General features: G+C 38.4%; 1 long non-coding RNA gene across 1 annotated transcript; it reads right to left on the minus strand.

Moving 5' to 3' along the window:
- Positions 1-3,193: 3,193 nt before the first annotated feature.
- Positions 3,194-5,232, minus strand: LOC129870472 (uncharacterized). The gene is made up of 2 exons (XR_008762086.1): positions 5,013-5,232; positions 3,194-3,442 (listed from the first exon to the last, which is right to left on the minus strand). It is a non-coding gene; the product is annotated as an uncharacterized LOC129870472 (long non-coding RNA).
- Positions 5,233-18,925: the final 13,693 nt, after the last annotated feature.

Here is an 18,925-nt window from a genome sequence, read left to right on the forward strand (position 1 = left end):
CCTTCTTGCATCAGTACACAACCCAAACCATGATGAGAAGCATCACTATATATCACATATTCTTTACCTTCAGTTGGTAGAGTAAGTATAGGAGCTTGTGTCAATAAGGATTTGAGATTTTCAAAACTTTCCTGGCATTTGTCATCCCATACAAACTTGACATCCTTCCTTAAAAGTTTAGTCAAAGGGGAGGCGATAATGGAGAAGCCTTTGACAAACCTCCTATAGTATCCCGCTAAACCCAAGAAACTCCTTACTTCAGTTGGACTTTTAGGTGGTTTCCATTCAACAATAGCTTGAATCTTACCAGGATCCACTTTCACACCTGCGGCCGACACAATATGTCCCAGAAAGGCCACTTCACCGAGCCAAAATTCACATTTAGAAAGCTTAGCATAAAGCTTCTTCTCTTGCAGAATTTGCAAAACAATTCGAAGATGTTTATCATGCTCTTCTTCATTCTTGGAATATATTAAAATATCATCTATAAATACCACCACAAATTGATCAAGATAAGGCCTAAATACTCGATTCATCAAATCCATGAATATTGCAGGCGCATTAGTTAATCCAAAGGGCATCACTAAAAATTCATAGTGACCATATCGAGTTCTAAAAGCAGTTTTAGGAACATCTTCCTTTCTAACACGCAGTTGGTGATACCCAGACCTTAAATCGATCTTGGAGAATAAATTAGCACCCTTCAGTTGGTCAAACAAATCATCAATTCTTGGTAATGGATATCTGTTCTTGATTGTTATTTTATTCAATTGTCTATAGTCAATACAAAGTCTAAGAGTACCATCTTTCTTTTTCACAAATAGCACAGGGGCTCCCCAAGGAGAAACACTTGGACGAATGAAACCTTTCTCAAGAAGTTCTTGCAGTTGAGTTTTCAATTCCTTTAATTCTGCTGGTGCCATCCTATAAGGAGTGATAGAAATAGGAGTAGATCCAGGAATGAGCTCAATCGGAAATTCAACTTCTCTTTCTGGTGGTAACCCAGGAAGATTTTCTGGAAACACTTCAGGAAAGTCACACACAGTAGGTATATCTTTAAGAATAGGACTCTCCACACGTGTATCAATTATGTGAGCAAGATACACACTACAACCCTGACGAATCATCCTTTTTGCTAAGGCCGCAGAAATAATATTAGAGGACAATGACCTTTCACCCTGCACAATAATGTGTGAAAATGCAGGGTCCTTAAAAGTCACATGCTTGGACCTACAATCCACTACTGCATGATATTTATAAAGCCAATCCATATCGATAATAATATCAAAATCATGGAAAGGCATTTCAATCAAATCAGCAGGAAGGACCAGGTTTTGAATCATGAAGGGACAACCTCGATAGATTTGATTGCAAACAACCTGTTGACCCAAAGGACTTTGGACAAGCACACCATAATCGAGTCTCACAGGCTTCACATTTTCAGGAAAATCCAATAATGAACAAACATACGAATGTGTAGAACCAGGATCAAATAATGTAACGACACATAAGTCAAATAAGTGAAATTTACCAACAACCACATCTGCTTCATCTTGTTCATCTCTCTGTCTCATCGCATAAGCTCGTGCTGTAGCTCTTGATCCACTCGCTTGATTGGATCCACCTGCACCTGTTGCTTGTGTGTTTCTAGATCTTGCACCTCTATTCCCTTGAGATTGAGTGGTAATAGGTTTCTGAACAGAGACTTCCGTATGCGGAGAAGAAATGGGATTAGGATTAGGACAACCCCTCACTTTATGATCGAAGCTCCCACAATTAAAACAAGCGCCAGAAGCTCTTCTACAAGTACCAAAGTGATTTTTCCCACATTGTGCACAAGTGGGTATACGAGTCTTGCCTTGACCATAGCTTGGAGTGCTGGCAGTAGAGTAACTTGATCTATTCTGCTTATGTTGGGCTATCTTGCGAAAAGTATTAGCTGTGGAACAGTCAAATTTCCCTCTTTTTGATGGACCTCCTGAATCTGCATAAGCTTTCCTGAACTTATGTTCATTTCTACCAGTTTGTTCCTTGTCGATCCTTTCCCAAGTAAGAGCAGCTGAAACTAATTTACAAAAATTTTCATGTTGTAGGACCGCTACAGATTTTCTGATAGAATCATTTAAACCGTCTTCGAACCGCCTACACTTATCTTTTTCATCATTAATAATACCCCCAGCATAGCGGGACAGCCTGAGAAATTGCTGCTGATATTCAGCGATAGACATGCTCCCTTGCTCTAAATTTAAGAACTCTTTTTTTTTTGCATCGTGATAAGCAGGTGGGACATACTTCTTATGAAATTCCTTCACAAAATCATCCCAAGTAAGAACAGGAGGTTTTGCCCTGGCATTTGGTACACTTATCCACCAATCATAAGCATCTTTTTGTAACAGTGAGACAGCATACTTAAATTTGGAAGTGTCTGAACACTCTAACTGCTCGAATACTCTTTCAATTCGTTCTAACCACTGCTCGGCATCGGTAGGGTCAACAGTTCCTTCAAACTCAACTCCCCCCATTTTTCTCATTTTCTCATAGTTCATTTCATCAGGGTCAGACATTCTTCTAGCCATGTGATGAAAGAAATCAGCCATTTGTTGAAAAGGAGGATCAGCAGCAGGAGCACTATGACTCATTTGAGGGTGTGGCCCAACTCTTGTGCCCCGATTATTTCCCGCTTCAGATCCACTTGTGCTAAGAGGATTAGGATCAGAAAAATGTTCTCCAACCCCTTCTTGTAGGTGAGGTTGGGCATTAGGGATATTTCCCCCCTCACGAGCGGCTTCCATAAGTCTATTAAAAGTACAAGATGCCACGAATTAACTCCTACATAAGGGAAGATCACATTGCATTAGGGACATGCACATGATGCATATGCACTATATACAAGAAAAAAAATATACGGGACAAAAGAAAATAGTCTGCCAACAAATCACAACAAAAGTCCTAGAATTATAAACCTAGGCTGTGATACCAACTCTTGTAGCATCCCCTTTTAGGAGAATACCACTTACGAAATAAAAACTAATTTTTTTCTATTATTTTACCCTAAAATTTTTTTATTGAAATAAGATATATGAGTTTTATTTAAAAAAAATGATTTCCAATTCAACAATACTGCAGGTCCATAAAATACACAAAACTTCAAATAAGTAATTATCACAAAAATATTATCTTCCTTCGTGCATAATGACAAGTCAAAATATAACCTAGTACATTGCATTACTTGAGTTAAAAGCACACTCTAAAATAACAAAATTAGTCACTTGGTTTAAGTTACAAGCCTTCAAAATTTCGTAAATAAGTGCCACACATGTATCATGTACAAGTCCCCAAAATAATATACAAAAACTAGATGTATATGCATATGTGATCTTCAAAAGAGCTCCCAAAAAGTCTACTCCACATGACCATCTTCATATCCCGCCTTGCATATCACCTACGATAGAAAATAACTATCGCTAAGCATAAAGCTTAGTGGTGTATAACCTTTGGACTTAGAGCCATTAAAAATTCTCAATTTTCTTTTTCATCATAAACGGTTCAATAAGGTAGCATTAAGTCCAAGTGAACAAGTATATCAAGTATCAAATACAAATCTTAGAGAGTTTCAAAATACCAATACTAATATTCACAGGCTTAAGTACCAAGAATGCTTATAATTCAATTCAAAAGAGTAGTCAAATAACCAATTTCACCCCATATGTACGTCATGCCTTCACACTAAGCACAATCAATATCAAGACGGACCGAAGCCCCAAAATCAAGAAGTGTCCATATCAAGAAGGGTCGTCACCCAATATCAAGAAGATCAAAGACCATGTTGAAAGTGGCTTTTCACTCGTACTCAAAAATGGGCGAAAATCCATCGTCAAGACGAAATGTAAATCCAAAGTCAAGATGGGCAAGATCTGAATCGAGAGGCATGCCAATATCGATGATAAGTCACCGTAACAAGAAGGACAATTTCCCAACAAGAATGCAAAATGATCTAGCAATTCGTACAAGTGGGCGATTCAACGAAAGTTTTGCAATACTTGAGATAATAGTCATACCAAAATATAAAACAAGGAGTAAGAAAACAACCCAATAAAATACTTTAAATTTCTGAAAAATAAAATATTTCAAGTTCAAGTTTATACACGAACCTTGGCATTTTAGCATACAACAAGTTCTACCACCACTCGCGGAGTTCAATTTCTCTATGTCATAGATCAACCAAAATCCACTTCGTCAAACAATTCCTCTTAGCTTGTATAAGAGAATATACACCTTAAATACACAATCAAACATCTACTTAAGTTTAAAAGCTCCAACATATCGAAACTAAACATAAAATCACTGAAAATCAACCCAAAATATCAAAACAGAAATTCTGGGCAGCACTACTGTCTTGTATTGCTGCTCAGTTTCGAAGGGGTAAATGGGATAATTAGGCTTTGTGTCCTCAAAGAAAGTTATAGCTATATGTCTTAGGGTCATATACAACTTTGAATCACCCCTACATCAATTATGTACAACAAGATATGCTCAAAATACCCACAGCAGTCCATGTAGGACTTTTAGACCAAAATCTGGGCAGCACCTCCCCTGTACTTCATCACCCTTTTTCGAGTCAATAAAAGCAAAACTGGATTTTGGATCCTAAATAAAAGTTATAGCCCTATGAAATAGCTTTCCAAAACATCTTGAATCACTCAAAACTAAGTTTTACACAAGGAGTTATACTACAATTACTAACAGCAGTCCCAACCAAAAACGGGTTTGCAACCAAAGTTTATTCCCCCAATTTCGACAACAACAACTTATCAAGAACATCAACAACAATATAAACAATCATTCTACTTCATAACTTAACTAATTCCACCCATTTAATCCAACCAAAACATCCCCTAATCCATAAATTCCAACAAAGCAACAAACAAGTTTATAACACTATTTTCTCCGTTCTAATCCGTTAAATCTCTAAACAAGTTTGATAAAAAGGAAAAACAACAACTAAATCTTACCTTGAAGTATAAGTCAACCACCTTAATACACTCCTTCTTCTCTGATTTTTAGCTCAAAATGAAGACAACGCAACGTGCAACGTTTTTCTCTTCATGAGCTTTTGAAATCGGAACTCGAATTTGGGTCAAAAATGGATTTTAATTCACTCTCTCTCTATCTCTCTATATTTCTATGGTGTTCTGGAAATATTTTGGATGAAAGGAAAGAGATAAGGCTGAACTTATCTCTTACATGGAAATAAATATGGCTGACCCGATTTGGAATCGGGTTGGGCCAAATTTTCTTCCTATCTTGACCCTTCTGCCTTGCAATGTCCATAACTTTTTATTCCGATGTCGTATATAAGCCCATGACCTATGGTTGGAAAGGTATTTCAATTATCTACAACTTTTATTTTATGAGTTTTCCCAAATTTTCAAATTTTGATAGGATTATGTCCTCCTGAAGTCAAATCATCCAAAAAAAAACATAACTTAAAACAAATAAATAAAAAAAAAATCTTAAAAATAAATTGGGGTGTTACAACTGCTCTTATTCTAGCTCTGCCCGATGGAACAGAGGGTTTTGTGATTTATTGTGATGCCTCTAGAATTGGTTTGGGTTATGTGTTGATGCAAAGGGGGAAGGTGATAGCCTATGCTTCAAGACAGCTTAAGCTTCACGAGAGGAATTACCCAACTCATGACCTTGAGCTGGCAGCTGTGGTGTTTGCACTTAAAATCTGGCGCCACTACCTGTATGGAGTGCATATCGATGTATTCACCGATCACAAGAGCTTGCAATACGTCTTTAGCCAGAAGGAACTCAACCTGAGGCAAAGGAGATGGCTTGAGCTACTCAAGGACTATGATATGAGCATCCTCTACCATCCAGGTAAAGCTAATGTTGTTGCTGATGCTCTTAGCAGGTTGTCTATGGGTAGCACTAGCCACGTGGAGGAAAGAAGGAGAGAATTGGCGAAGGAGGTACACAGATTAGCCCGATTGAGAGTTCATCTGGAAGAGAACAATGAAGGCGGAGTTACAGTTCAGGATGGGTCTACATCCTCACTTGTGGCAGAGGTGAAGGAGAAGCAAGACCAAGATCCCGTCCTTCTCCAATTAAAGGGAGTCGTTCACAAACAAGAGGTAATGGTCTTTACCCAAGGGGGAGATGGTGTATTGCGGTACCAAAATAGATTGTGTGTGCCAGGTGTCGATGATGTTCGAGAGAGGATTATGGCCGAAGCGCATAGTTCTAGATACTCTATTCATCCGGGTTCCACAAAAATGTACCATGACTTGAGGGAGATCTATTGGTGGAGCGAGATGAAGAGGGATATTGAGGAATTCGTTTTCAAATGCCCGAATTGTCAACAAGTGAAGGTTGAGCATCAAAGACCATGTGGTCTAGCCCAAAACATAGAAATTCCAGAATGGAAGTGGGAGATGATCAACATGGACTTTATTACAGGCTTGCCGAAGTCCCGAAAGCAACATGATTCCATTTGGGTGATTGTGGATAGAATGACGAAATCAGCTCACTTCTTGGCGGTTAAGACTACTGACATCGCAGAAGATTATGCAAAGTTGTATATATAGGAGATCGTCAGATTGCATGGGGTCCCTTTGTCTATCATCTCAAACAAAGGAGCTCAATTCACTTCCCAATTTTAGAAATCCTTTCAGAAGGGATTAGGTTCGAGGGTGAACTTGAGTACAGCCTTCCATCCCCAGACAGATGGCCAAGCAGAGCGCACCATTCAGACATTGGAAGATATGTTGAGGGCGTGTGTGCTTGACTTCAAGGGGAATTAGGATGATCACTTGCCTCTCATAGAGTTTGCATATAACAATAGCTATCATGCAAGCATTCAAATGGCTCCTTATGAAGCCTTGTATGGAAGGAGGTATAGATCACCCATTGGGTGGTTTGAAGTAGGTGAAGCCGAGTTGATTGGGCCTGACCTCGTTCATCAAGCCATGGAGAAGGTACGAGTTATCCGGGAGAGGCTAAAGACAGCCCAAAGTCGCCAAAAATCTTACACCGATGTGAGGAGGAGAGACTTAGAGTTTGAGGTGGATGATTGGGTATATTTGAAAGTGTCACCCATGAAGGGCATCATGAGGTTTGGAAAGAAGGGGAAACTTAGTCCTCGATATATTGGTCCGTACCAAATTTTGAGACGGATTGGGAGTGTTGCTTATAAGTTGGACTTACCCTTAGAGCTAGCTTCTATTCATCCGGTATTCCACGTTTCGATATTGAAAAAGTGCTTGGGCGACCCCTCATTGGTAGTCCCCATTGACAGTGTTGAAATCAAGGATAACTTGTCTTATGAAGAGGTCCCAGTCTAAATTCTTGATCGCCAGATTCACAAATTGAGGAACAAGGAAGTCGCCTCAGTCAAAGTTCTGTGGAGGAACCAACTTGTTGAGGAAGCCACATGGGAAGCGGAGGAGGCCATGAAATCTAAATATCCACATCTATTCGTGCCTACCGAGGAGAATATTGAAGGTAATGATTATTTCCTTGACTCAAATTCATTTGTGCCTTTTTTGAGTTTGATTGATACTTGATTGAAAATTTGATTGATTGAATGACTGAGTTTTGATTGTGATTTGTACCCCGAGTCCATTCTTGGTTGCTTGTCATTCGAGGACGAATGATCCCAATAGGGAGATAATGTAATACCCCTTAAAATTTTCCTAAGATTCGGGCCTTCTTTGCATACGTATGGGGGCCCATCGTATTTATTTCGAAGTATGTGCTTGAGTTAAGATGAGTCCCTGGTAAATTTAAGAGCGTTGGAGGTGATGTGGGGTCATTGAGGGCCTCTAGGACCGAGCTAAGTCCAAAATATCCGTCGTGGCTAAGTTTAAGATGAGTTTATGTAAGGGTCGACTTTTAACGACCCTATCTTTCGAAAGACATCAATCTGGGTGGCCCACGACCTATCAAATTAAAAGTCGTCAGGTCTTCTTTCCAACGCCACCAAGAAAATAAAATTTGGAGTTCGGAGTCAAAAGATATGACGATCTGAAGATGAACTAGCACGACAGGGATTTCATTTTGGCCTGGGTTACAACTGCTGGGGAAATGGCCTTGGCGCTGTAAGGGTGCGACGCGCCACTATCGCGCCAGAAACATGCCTCAGTAGTTTGGTCCCTGGCGCGATGCGCCACTAAAAGTGTGTAGGGTTTTTCAGGCCAAATTCCAGAATTTAGGACAATAGGCTTGGCGCTGTAAGGGCGCGATGCGCCACTATCGCGCCAGAAACATGCCTCAGTAGTTTGGTCCCTGGCGCGACGCGCCACTAAAAGTTGTGCAGGTTTTAGGCGTAATTGGCCTTGGCGCTGTAAAGGCGCGACGCGCCACTATCGCGCCAAGGGCGTTTTTGCCTAATTTTCAGAAATTGGAGAAAGGGCAATTTGGGAAATTTCCCAAATTTATATATACACAATCCTTGTGTATTTTGGGATCATTTTCTTCAGCCCCTCCCTCTCTCTAAAAGCCCTAGTTTCTCTCTCTACTCTTCTTCTCCACTTCTAACCAAAAAGGAGTCCAAGAAGCTTCAAGATTAGAGTCCTCCATTGAAGACCCAACCTCAAGGTTTTCTCCAAGTCTTCACTAAGGTATGTAAGGCTATCCAAAACATGGGTTGAGTCCACCCATGTGCCCTATTCTTGTTTTAAGGTTAGATGTCCATGAAAATGGAGTCTCTTGATATGGTCTAAGTTTAATGAGTTTTGTCCCCTATTTATTTGATTCTATATGCATTGATGTTGTTGAGCTAAGAGGTTCCTAAAATGAGCCCTTATGTGAGTATGAGATGATGAAGAAATGAGTTGCTAAATATGTTTTATTGGTCTTCTTAATTATGTAGACTTGATAAAGTATATTATTTTCTTAAACATGTTGCTTATTATAAAAATGTCGATTTGAAGTCTTGAGTATGTGATGAGTCACAAGGATTTTCTCAAATGGATGGAGGTAATGATTGATTATATCTAGATGATGTTATATATGTGCATTTAAAACTTCCTTGAAGATATGATTGAGATTGAGCATTGAGATTGAGATTTGATTGTGATAGAGTTGATGAGTTGACAAGGTTGTAATGAGACTTATTGATATGAGTTGATTGAGTTGATTTGATGGAGTTTTATGAGCATTGAGTCTTGGGAGGAGTATCGAGCACCGAATTGGGCAAGAGTATAGTCCATACTCGAACCCAATACATGTGTTGCCAAACGTAGGGGGGATTGAACCGTTAAAGTCGGATGCTTCCCCGAGAGCTTTTGTCCTGACATTATAGGACCTGGTTGGATTGGATCCATGAGTGTTCGATTCGTTCATACCCCGGCAAGGTATGAACGGGCGTGGCAACAACGTCGCTTTGTTGTACCTTCACTGGCTCATAAGTGTTGGTTGTCGGTTAAGAGAAACTCCCAAATAGGTGTTGGTAGTGCTCTGAGTCAGATTGAGTTTATTTGTATATGATTGATCCCGTCTAAATCATATCTTTGTTTAGACTTAGGGCATTTGATTGAGTTGTCATTCCTTTTGAGTTGAGTTCCCGAGTTGATTGATTCTTCCTTGATGTTCGTTGTATTCGTCCATTTTACATACTCGTACATTCCATGTACTGACGCCATTTGGCCTGCATCGTTTCATGATGCAGAGACAGGTACTAGAGATCATCAACCGGCGCCCCGTTGAAGATCCGATTACACTCCCAGCCAGTCGGTGAGTCCTCCTAGTTCCCGGAGGACATTGGGCCTTCTTGTACAGTTTTGATTGTCTTTTTTTTATTTAGATTGTCGGTAGCCATGGGCTTGTCATTGGCACCTTTTAGACTTGAATAGAGGCTTCATAGATTGGAGTGTGGGGAGGTCGAGCAGTCATCTTGAGGAGTCCTATTTTGATTATCTCCTTTGATTTGTAAATGTTTGGCCTTCGGCCCTTATGTTATGAAAAGTATTTCTTTAATTGAGTTTTCCGCTAAGAGAATGTGTTTGAATGAATGAGTGACTGTACCAAGTGGTTCGCTCGGAGGTCAGAAATGGCCTTCGGGTGCCGGTTACGTCTAGGGTACCCTCCCGGAGCGTGACAGCGCCACTGGAGCGCCAAGCCTAAATTTTGCTCAGGCATGAAATTCCTGCAGTACTAGTCTGTAGTAAAATGACCATAACTTTTGACTCCAAACTCCAAAAATTGCAATTTTTGTGGCGTTTGAAAGAAGACTCAAGGACCTTTAATTTGGTAGGAAATCTTTCTTGTGATTTTCTATTCTATTATGAGAAATGGTTTGCTTCGTCGTGGTCCACCCAGTTCATTATATTCTAGGAGATATGGTCGTTTGAAGTCGACCCTTATACTAACTTATCCAAAAACTTAATCGATTGGAGTTCTTTGGAATCGACTTGGTGTTAGAGATCCCTTGTGACCCCTAAACACATCTAACACACTTCAAATACTTTGGAATTAATCCTAACTCATGTGTAGAATTACAAGTCCTCTGGTCTGAGTCTACCCACACGTGAAGAAATGTTCGAGTCTTTGCGAAAAAGATTTCTGGGGTATCACATCATAGGCCGACCGAACTCAGATAGAACAAATATAAAATAAGCAGTACGATGTAACTAATAATAACATAAATGAGTTATAAACTATAACTACATGTGCATCGGGTAAGGAGAGAGAACATATAGAGGCCAAATAATTCAATAACAACAAATAATCATAATAATGGCCTTAACTCATAGAATATGCAAAATATAACAAAACAAAGATGTAACAATAATCCAAAAATATTACGGTACGCTCGGAATAACCCTTGAGCTCATCAATATCAAAGTCATAACCCGAAATATTATCAACAGGCCGCCCGGGATTCAAGCCTCTAGCTTATCACACTGAAAATAATAGAGTAGCCCAAAGTCAATAAGAGGGTCGCCCGGAATCATACATCGAGCTCATCAAAAGTATGAGTGTCATAAATAATGAGATTATCAGTATTTTAAAATCCTTATATTTATTTATTTACCAAAATCCAGTCTCTTAATTTATTCATCCATTTAAATGGTCTTAAACATCGGTGAAACAACCAAGGCAAGTGGCATATCAATAATCATTTATCACTCAAGGTCGGGGAAAGACCCACACCAAAGGCATCAATTCACTAACTTGGAACTCCGGCTTACCAAAAGTATAGCTTGGGCCCAGCATTTCAATATCATAAGCAAGTAAAACACAAGCCTAAGCCGAAAACACCCCAAAAAGAGCAACGTAGTCAACCAAGTCAAACAAGCGGCATCTTATATTTTAAGCCACCTAGGAGAAATTTCTAAGGATACTAAGCGATACAAATAAGAAAAGAAAGCGCCTAAATTAAGGCTTTAACGGCTAAGATCCAAGCTAATTACCCACTATGGCCATTACTCCTATTTTACTTAAAAGGATAGCAACACCTAAATTTACCAACCTAAACATACGTTGCTACTCATAATATACAAATTCTAAACGAGCCAAGTCTAAAAGGAAAAAACTGTAACCTACCTCACGGCGAAACTGCATACTAATTGCTGAACCAGAGCTTTTCCTTTCTGGGCCACCTCTGGCCGATGCCACTCTACCAAATTATCGAAGAACACATCAAAACAAAGCCAACTATATCCATATTACCACAATTAAAAATGGAACCAAAATTGGGTCAAAATTCAACATTGGGACTCGCGCGCAAAATTAAAAAACCAACTTTGTCACAAGGTCACAAATAGCTCAAGGAACTTGTGCCCCAAAACTAGGCATAATCCAAGCACCGAAAGGTGTCAAATCAACCCCACCAAATTCAATCCCAAAGATGGTAAAAAATGCACGAAAATGATGAATTTATGCAAGACTTACGAGGGTTTTAGGATGAGGAAGGGTTCCAAAACATTCCCGCAAGAGTTCACGACGTAAAGCAACAAAAAAATTGAAATTGGTCAAGAGGAGCTCTCAAAAACAAGCTTTGTATATGGAGCAAAATGAAATAGGAGGGGATGGAAATAGGTCTTGAAGGGACTGAAATGCCAGACCTAATTGGCCTTCGCGAAAGCGGAGACTAGCTTTGTGAATGCGGAGGTCAGTCAGCTGACCCTCAGTGAACGTAGAGGCTAGTTCACAAACATAGAGAAGGGTCAGGTAACCTTCTACGAATGCGGCCAAAAGGCTTGAGATCACGGAGAACAACCAAGAGCTGCACCAGCAGCTGTGCATCAGCATTTTACCAAGGGATAAAAAGTCCCCCGGCAGAGGCTCGAAACTCATTCGAAACTCCATCAATGTAAACGTACTATGCTACCCAACTAAAAATGACATTTCAAACTCAATAAAATCGACAAAATGACCAACAAAGGTCGTCTCGTCGAAATGTTGACCAAAGTCAACACTTTCAAAGGAAAACACTTAAAATGCCTAAACAGCCAAAAACTCATTACGAGCGCCTGTGAATCAAACCAAAGGTTTTTTTTAGATCAAATTCGATGTTCCAAAGCTAACCACACTACAAAATTTTTATCCGAGCGTGTTTACTCCAAATGTTGATCAAAGTCAAACATGGCCAAAACTTAAAGTTAAAATGACAAAACTACACAATCTCAAAGCGAAGACTCCAAAACCCAAACTAACCTTCCTTCCAAACCAAAATAGACCTTCCAGAGCTGATGAAATCATCAGAATTTCCATACGATGATTGAATCTACAGATTCTGACTGAAGTCAACTCTTTTCATTTTAAACCTCTAAAAAGAGGAAAATTGGCAACAAGCTCACTCCACCACCTCGAGGAGCGTTCCATATATCCCAACATCACATAAGAGTTATAAAAAAGCTATAGAAAAGGGTAAAATGGTAAATTCACACAAAAATATGAAAATAAACCTGGAGGTCATTACAAATTCATAAAAGAAGCTAGAGAAATGAACAAGCGGACATAAGTAAGTTTGTTAACCGGAGAAAAGGTGTCTGAATAATCCACTCCATAAATCTGAGCATACCCTTTAGCCACAAGTCTGGCTTTAAGTCTTGCCACTGAACCATCTGGGTTTACTTTAACTATGAACACCCACATATACCCCACTAGTTTCTTTCCATTTGGTAAATCTATTAAACCCCATGTGTGGTTTTCCTCTAAGACATGTATTTTGCTCAAACATCACATTAGACCATCCATGATGACTCAAAGCCTCCTTCACTATTTTAAGTACATATATAGAGTCTACAGAAGCAATCAAAGATCTTGATGTAGAGGATAAGCGATCATAGGAAACAAAATTTGCAATTGAATTTATGGATTTTCAAGTCCTTGTACCTTTGTGAAGAGCAATAGGGGGGTCAAGATTTTCTGGAGGATCAGGTGGAGGAAGATCTGATGACGAAGGGATTGGTGCAAGACATATATCATTAGTCTCTTGCCTCTTTGAGTAAACTTGAATAATTGACAGTCTGGCTATCACAGATAGAGCAGGTAATGAAGGCACAATACACAATTGGTGCTCAATAGATGGAATAAAATATGGATGAATAATATTGTTTGATGGTGCTGTCGAAGCACGAGTAACCTGATAGACTAACTAGTCATCTTCCTCCCCCTGATTTGTAGAAATGGGAGATGCATAGAAGAATGGTGTAGTCTCTGAGAACACCACATCATTGGACACCAAGTATTTTCCAAGTTCAGTAGAATAACATCGTTAGCCTTTCTGGAGTCGAGAATAGCCCAGAAAAACACACTTTACTGCTTTGGGATCCAACTTGTAACAGAAAGCCGAATATCTGGAACATAACATGTGCTTCCAAAAACCTTAGGTTCCACTGAAAAAAGTGACTTGTTTGGAAAAAGGACACTCTAGGGAGCATTACCGACAATCACAATAGATGGCATGCGATTGATTAGAAAACAAGCCGGAGAAACCACATATGCCTAAAACTATTTAGATACTTTCATTTGGAACAAAAGTGACCAAGCTGTCTCAAGTAGATGCCTATTCTTCCTCTCAACAACTCCATTTTGAGAAGGTGTATCAACACATGAAGACTGAAGAAGAATATTGTGTATTCTCATGTGGGACTGAAACAATTTTGACATGTATTCTTTAGCATTGTCACTTCTTAAAATACGTACTGAAGCATTGGATTGAGTTTTGATTTCAGCATAAAAGGAAAAAAAATGAGTGAACACTTCAGAACGACTCTTCGTAAAATAAATCCAAGTCATTTGAGAAAAATAATCCACAAAAGTGACAAAATACTTGTTTTCAGTTTTGGGAACGACCAGACATGGTCCCCAAACATCAGAGTGAACTAACTCAAAAGATGACTCAACTCGCTTATTAACACTTGGACCTACGGAGCTACAATGATATCTTGCAAATTGACATGACTCACATTCTAATGAAGAAATGTTCTGAAATCGAGGATAAAGCTTCTTTAAAATAGGTAAAAAAGGATGTCCTAATTGACAATGTACTTCATATGGAGACCCGACACTGGAATAGGCAACAAATAGAGGCTTGAATTCATCAAGGATGTAAAGATCATCACATATATGTCGTTTACCAATAACTTGATTTGTTGTAAAATATCAAAATAGACAATGATCGGGAAAGAAGAAGATATAACAATTGAGGTCTTTAGTAAGTTTACTGACATATATCAAATTAAAGGCCAGCTTTGGTAAACCCAATACAGATGACAAAGTAATGGAAGAGGTTGGTTTAAAAGTCCCAGATCCAAGTTGAACCATTAGTTCCTTAACAAGAGAGGGTATTTTGTATGACTGAAAGCTAGAAAATATATTAGGATTACCGCTCATATGATTAGTGGCACCCGAATCCATAACCCACTTATTTAAAGAGGAGACAAGATAGAATTGCATAGTATCATAAATGGCGATCCCAGGTATTACCCAGCCCCCGAGAGAGTTTATAAACAAATACAGCTCTTTGGTCTCATCCTCCATACTAAGATATATCATAAGACTTTTGATTTTCGAGAACAAGTTTGTCGTTAAACAAATTAAATGGATTCAAATAGAGTTTTCTCGAATATATTTTACTTAACTCAGCAAGGGTAGTAACTAAAATAGATTCGTTTACTGATTTCTGATATTGCAATAACTTATTAAACTCCTCCATTGAAACCAAAATTATTTGACCAGATAATGGACCAGATGTAATTACAAGATTAGCTGTTTGAGTCATTTTCCAACTAAATGATAACAATATCTTTAAAAAAAATGAAGTTGGACCAACGGTATGTCAATAACCAACAGATTAATCCTAGACAAAAAGACAATCACTTTGCTTAACTATGAAATTTGAAAGCACACTAGTCCACCCACTTGATAAATTCAATTTGCAAACAAGATTGAGTTGACAAGGAGAAAAAATCTAACACCCAAAGCTTAACAAATAATCAGAGACCAAACAAAATGCCAGACCTGGGTCAAGCAGTCAAATAACAGAGAAAATTAACTAATCGAAAATAAAGAACCTGGGTCAAGTCTGGAACCATTAAAGCTCTCACAAAGAGAGATTATTCGAATGAGATATTACCACGTCCTATTTGGAAACACTGAGACAATGTTGAAAATGAAATAAGATCCAATTTCTGGTGATGAATGCGCCCAGATAGGCCACCTCAGCAGATCGCCGGAAAATCTATTAGTTCCTCCGGTGAATATTCTGATTAACACAAACAAAATAGATCTATCATGGCTCTGATACCATGTAATAGATAAGGTGTGGAGAATAACTTAATATATAATTCCAAGAGGTGAGCAATATAAATACAAGTACATAAGGTTCTAGCTAAGGAAAGAAATAAAAGAGATTCCTATAAATATGTTATTTCTATATATATGTACATTCCTATGAAATGGTCTAGGTTCATTCTGTAACAGTTTTCATTCAAACATAATGTGTTACTATTGCTAAAATATGTATACAAAAATATTTTTAAAAAAGGCATAATACATAAATATGTCATTTAACTTGGCCTCAGTTGGCATCTATATCCTCCAATTTTGGGTGTGCACAGATAAAAACTTGTAGAAAGTTGAACGACTAGACACACGCTTCCTATGTGACATAATATACGTAGGATGTCACGTAAGGTATTGCGTAGTACGCAAATTTTCACGCAGGACACGCGTGTCTACTTGTTCAATTCTATACAAGTTTAAGTGTCTATTTGTGCACATCCAAAGTTGGAAGGCGTAGATGTCAAATGAGATCAAGTTAAAGGGCACGTTTATGTATTATGCCTAAACAAGAGTACCTTTTTCACCGATACCTAAGAATAATATCATGATTCCTGCAAAATTGGTGTAACTTCAAAAATTGACCCCAATTTTTCAAATTGTGTCTTGACTACAACAATTACTTTTTCTATTGGAGGAATTTCAATGCTAGTTGTTTTACTCCTCTACTTGAGAAAAAAATGCTCCCTGATTTTCTGGAAGACAAAAGGAGAGGATTACAGAAATGTAAAATCCTTCTTGAAGAACCATGGATCACTCGCGCAAAGGAAGTACAGTTATTCTGAAGTTAAAAAGATGACGTAGTATTTAAAAATAAACTTAGTCAAGGTGGCAATGGTTCTGTGTACAAGGGAAAGTTGCATAATATAATGACCCTAGAGGTCATTTTTTGTAAATTTCACAAAATAACCATTTTCCCCCTCCCAAAATTTTTTTGAGTCATATTTGATCATATCCGGAGTCAATTTCGTGAAGTTCCTTGAAAAGTTGAGATTTTTTGGTAAACTTTGAGTTTTAGAGGTTTAAGTGTCTTAAAAGTGGTATTTGAGGTCATCTGAAGTTTCAAATTTCGGAATGAAATTCTATCAATTTCATCGGCTCCGGAATGTTGATCTTGGTCTATGAGACTTGACGGAATTCGATTTGGGGTTATATCGTAGATTTGAGGTGTTGAGTTGAAAATGTTTGAGTTTTTGGCCATAGACTTGACCTTGGTCAACATTTGGTAATCAAATACTCGAAATTAAATTTTGAAAATCTATTATATTCAGCAGATGATTTTAGGCCTAATGAGAGTTCCTTTGTATCATTCGGAAGCCCTTATGGCATTTTGGTCTTTGGAGGAATAAAGTTGGTTTAGTTACGTATTTTTGGATTCTAGGTCAAGAAGAACTTGAATTTGAATTTTGATGGATCCATTGAGTCCGGAACGTCGAAATTAGTATTTTGGAATATATGATTTATGTGTATGGGATTTCGAATGAATCCCAAGGGTCATTCGGAAACTTTTGAGACGGTGAATTTTTGAGGTTGCTGATATCTGGTGCCTCCGCTTTAGCAAAAGGAGTGCCTCTTTAGCCAAAGGAGTGTCGCTTAAGCGAACTCCGCTTTAGCGAAGGGAGTCCCCTTTAGCGAACAAGGTCATTTAAGCAGGTAAGCGAGCCACTAGTCGCTAAAGTGAACCATGTGTTTCTTAAGCGACATCTGAGAGGGGCTTAGTCGAGAATTATTCATTTTTCTCCATTGTTGGGACTTGGGACCTCGTGAGTAGCAATTTCTAAGTAAATGTTTGCGTGAAAACTATTGGATAAGCTATTTTAATTTCAAACCTTCATTTCACATTGAATAATATCGAATTTTAACCGGAAATTGATGATTTTAATCGGTGAAATTGGGGTTTTTCAAGAACTTTAAAAAAATGTTTTAAATGGTGATTATGATCTGATTTGAATTCATTTTTCATAACACTTTTCAATGATAGGTTCCTAATGATTAGGGAATGATTTCAACCAAAAATTTCCAGATTTAGACTTCGTTTCAGGAATCAGAATTTTGAGCCGTTTTGACTCTTTTACCCAAATTTTGTGTTTTTGGTGTCATTGGATCTGGTTGTTGATTGCCAAACCTTATTTGACTAGATTGTGGCGATTGAGAGTATATTCAGAAGGGGAAGGCTCACGTTGATTGACTGATCGCGAATTGGCTAAGGCAAGTGGACACCTAAAACTCCGTGAATCTTATAGAATCCCAAAATTTCCTTTGTTGTGTATATTGGGGAGTAACGGGGATGAGGTTATGGATTGAGTTATGATATGAACTAATCTAAATTGATCGACAGGCTTAATAAAACATAATATGTGCTATTGTAATGATTCAAGTATGACATGACATGATCTTGATATCTATGTGTATTTGATAAAATACTTTGATAGTTTGAGTATGATTGTGGATTGTTTGGACTTGTTATATTCCTCATTACTTATGTGAGCATGCTGATTGCATTTATTCTGAAACACCGTGATGAGATGCATATGATTGTGAGGCTGAGGTCATGGCGAGATATTATGATGACAAGGTCATTCATGGCGAGATATTATGATCCCGAGGTTATTTCCAATGAGATACTATGATGCCAAGGTTATTTTCAGTGAGGTATTATGATGTCGAGGTCATTTTCGGTGGGATAGTATGATGTCGAGGTCATTTCCGATGTGAGTGCGAGGCCGAGATCATTTCTAGCGAGAGTGTGATGCCAAGGTCATTTCCGGAGAACATATTACGGCGAGAAGCGGCTCTTTCACGCTTATGAGCATTCCGGTGTCCTCCAAGAGCTTGAGAAGTGCAAAACTTATATTGTGATGCTGAGGTCTTTGGCAATTGCACACATGCATGATCATTTAGTATGCATATATATTCCTGCATATACTGTGTGGCAGACTTGATAGTTTTACTTGACTTGTGATCAATTGTACGCCATGACTTGTGATATTGAGATATGATTTAAACATTATTTGAACTGTTTAGTATGAACTATTCTGTTGGGTTGATTTTCTATGTAGGTTATAGTTATGGAGGTTCGGTTGTGTTGGAAATGAGTTCGTGTATCATTTTAGATTTACTTAGTTTT

The sequence above is a fragment of the Solanum dulcamara genome, chromosome 10 (assembly GCF_947179165.1).
Source record: "Solanum dulcamara chromosome 10, daSolDulc1.2, whole genome shotgun sequence".
Taxonomy (NCBI): Eukaryota; Viridiplantae; Streptophyta; class Magnoliopsida; order Solanales; family Solanaceae; genus Solanum; species Solanum dulcamara.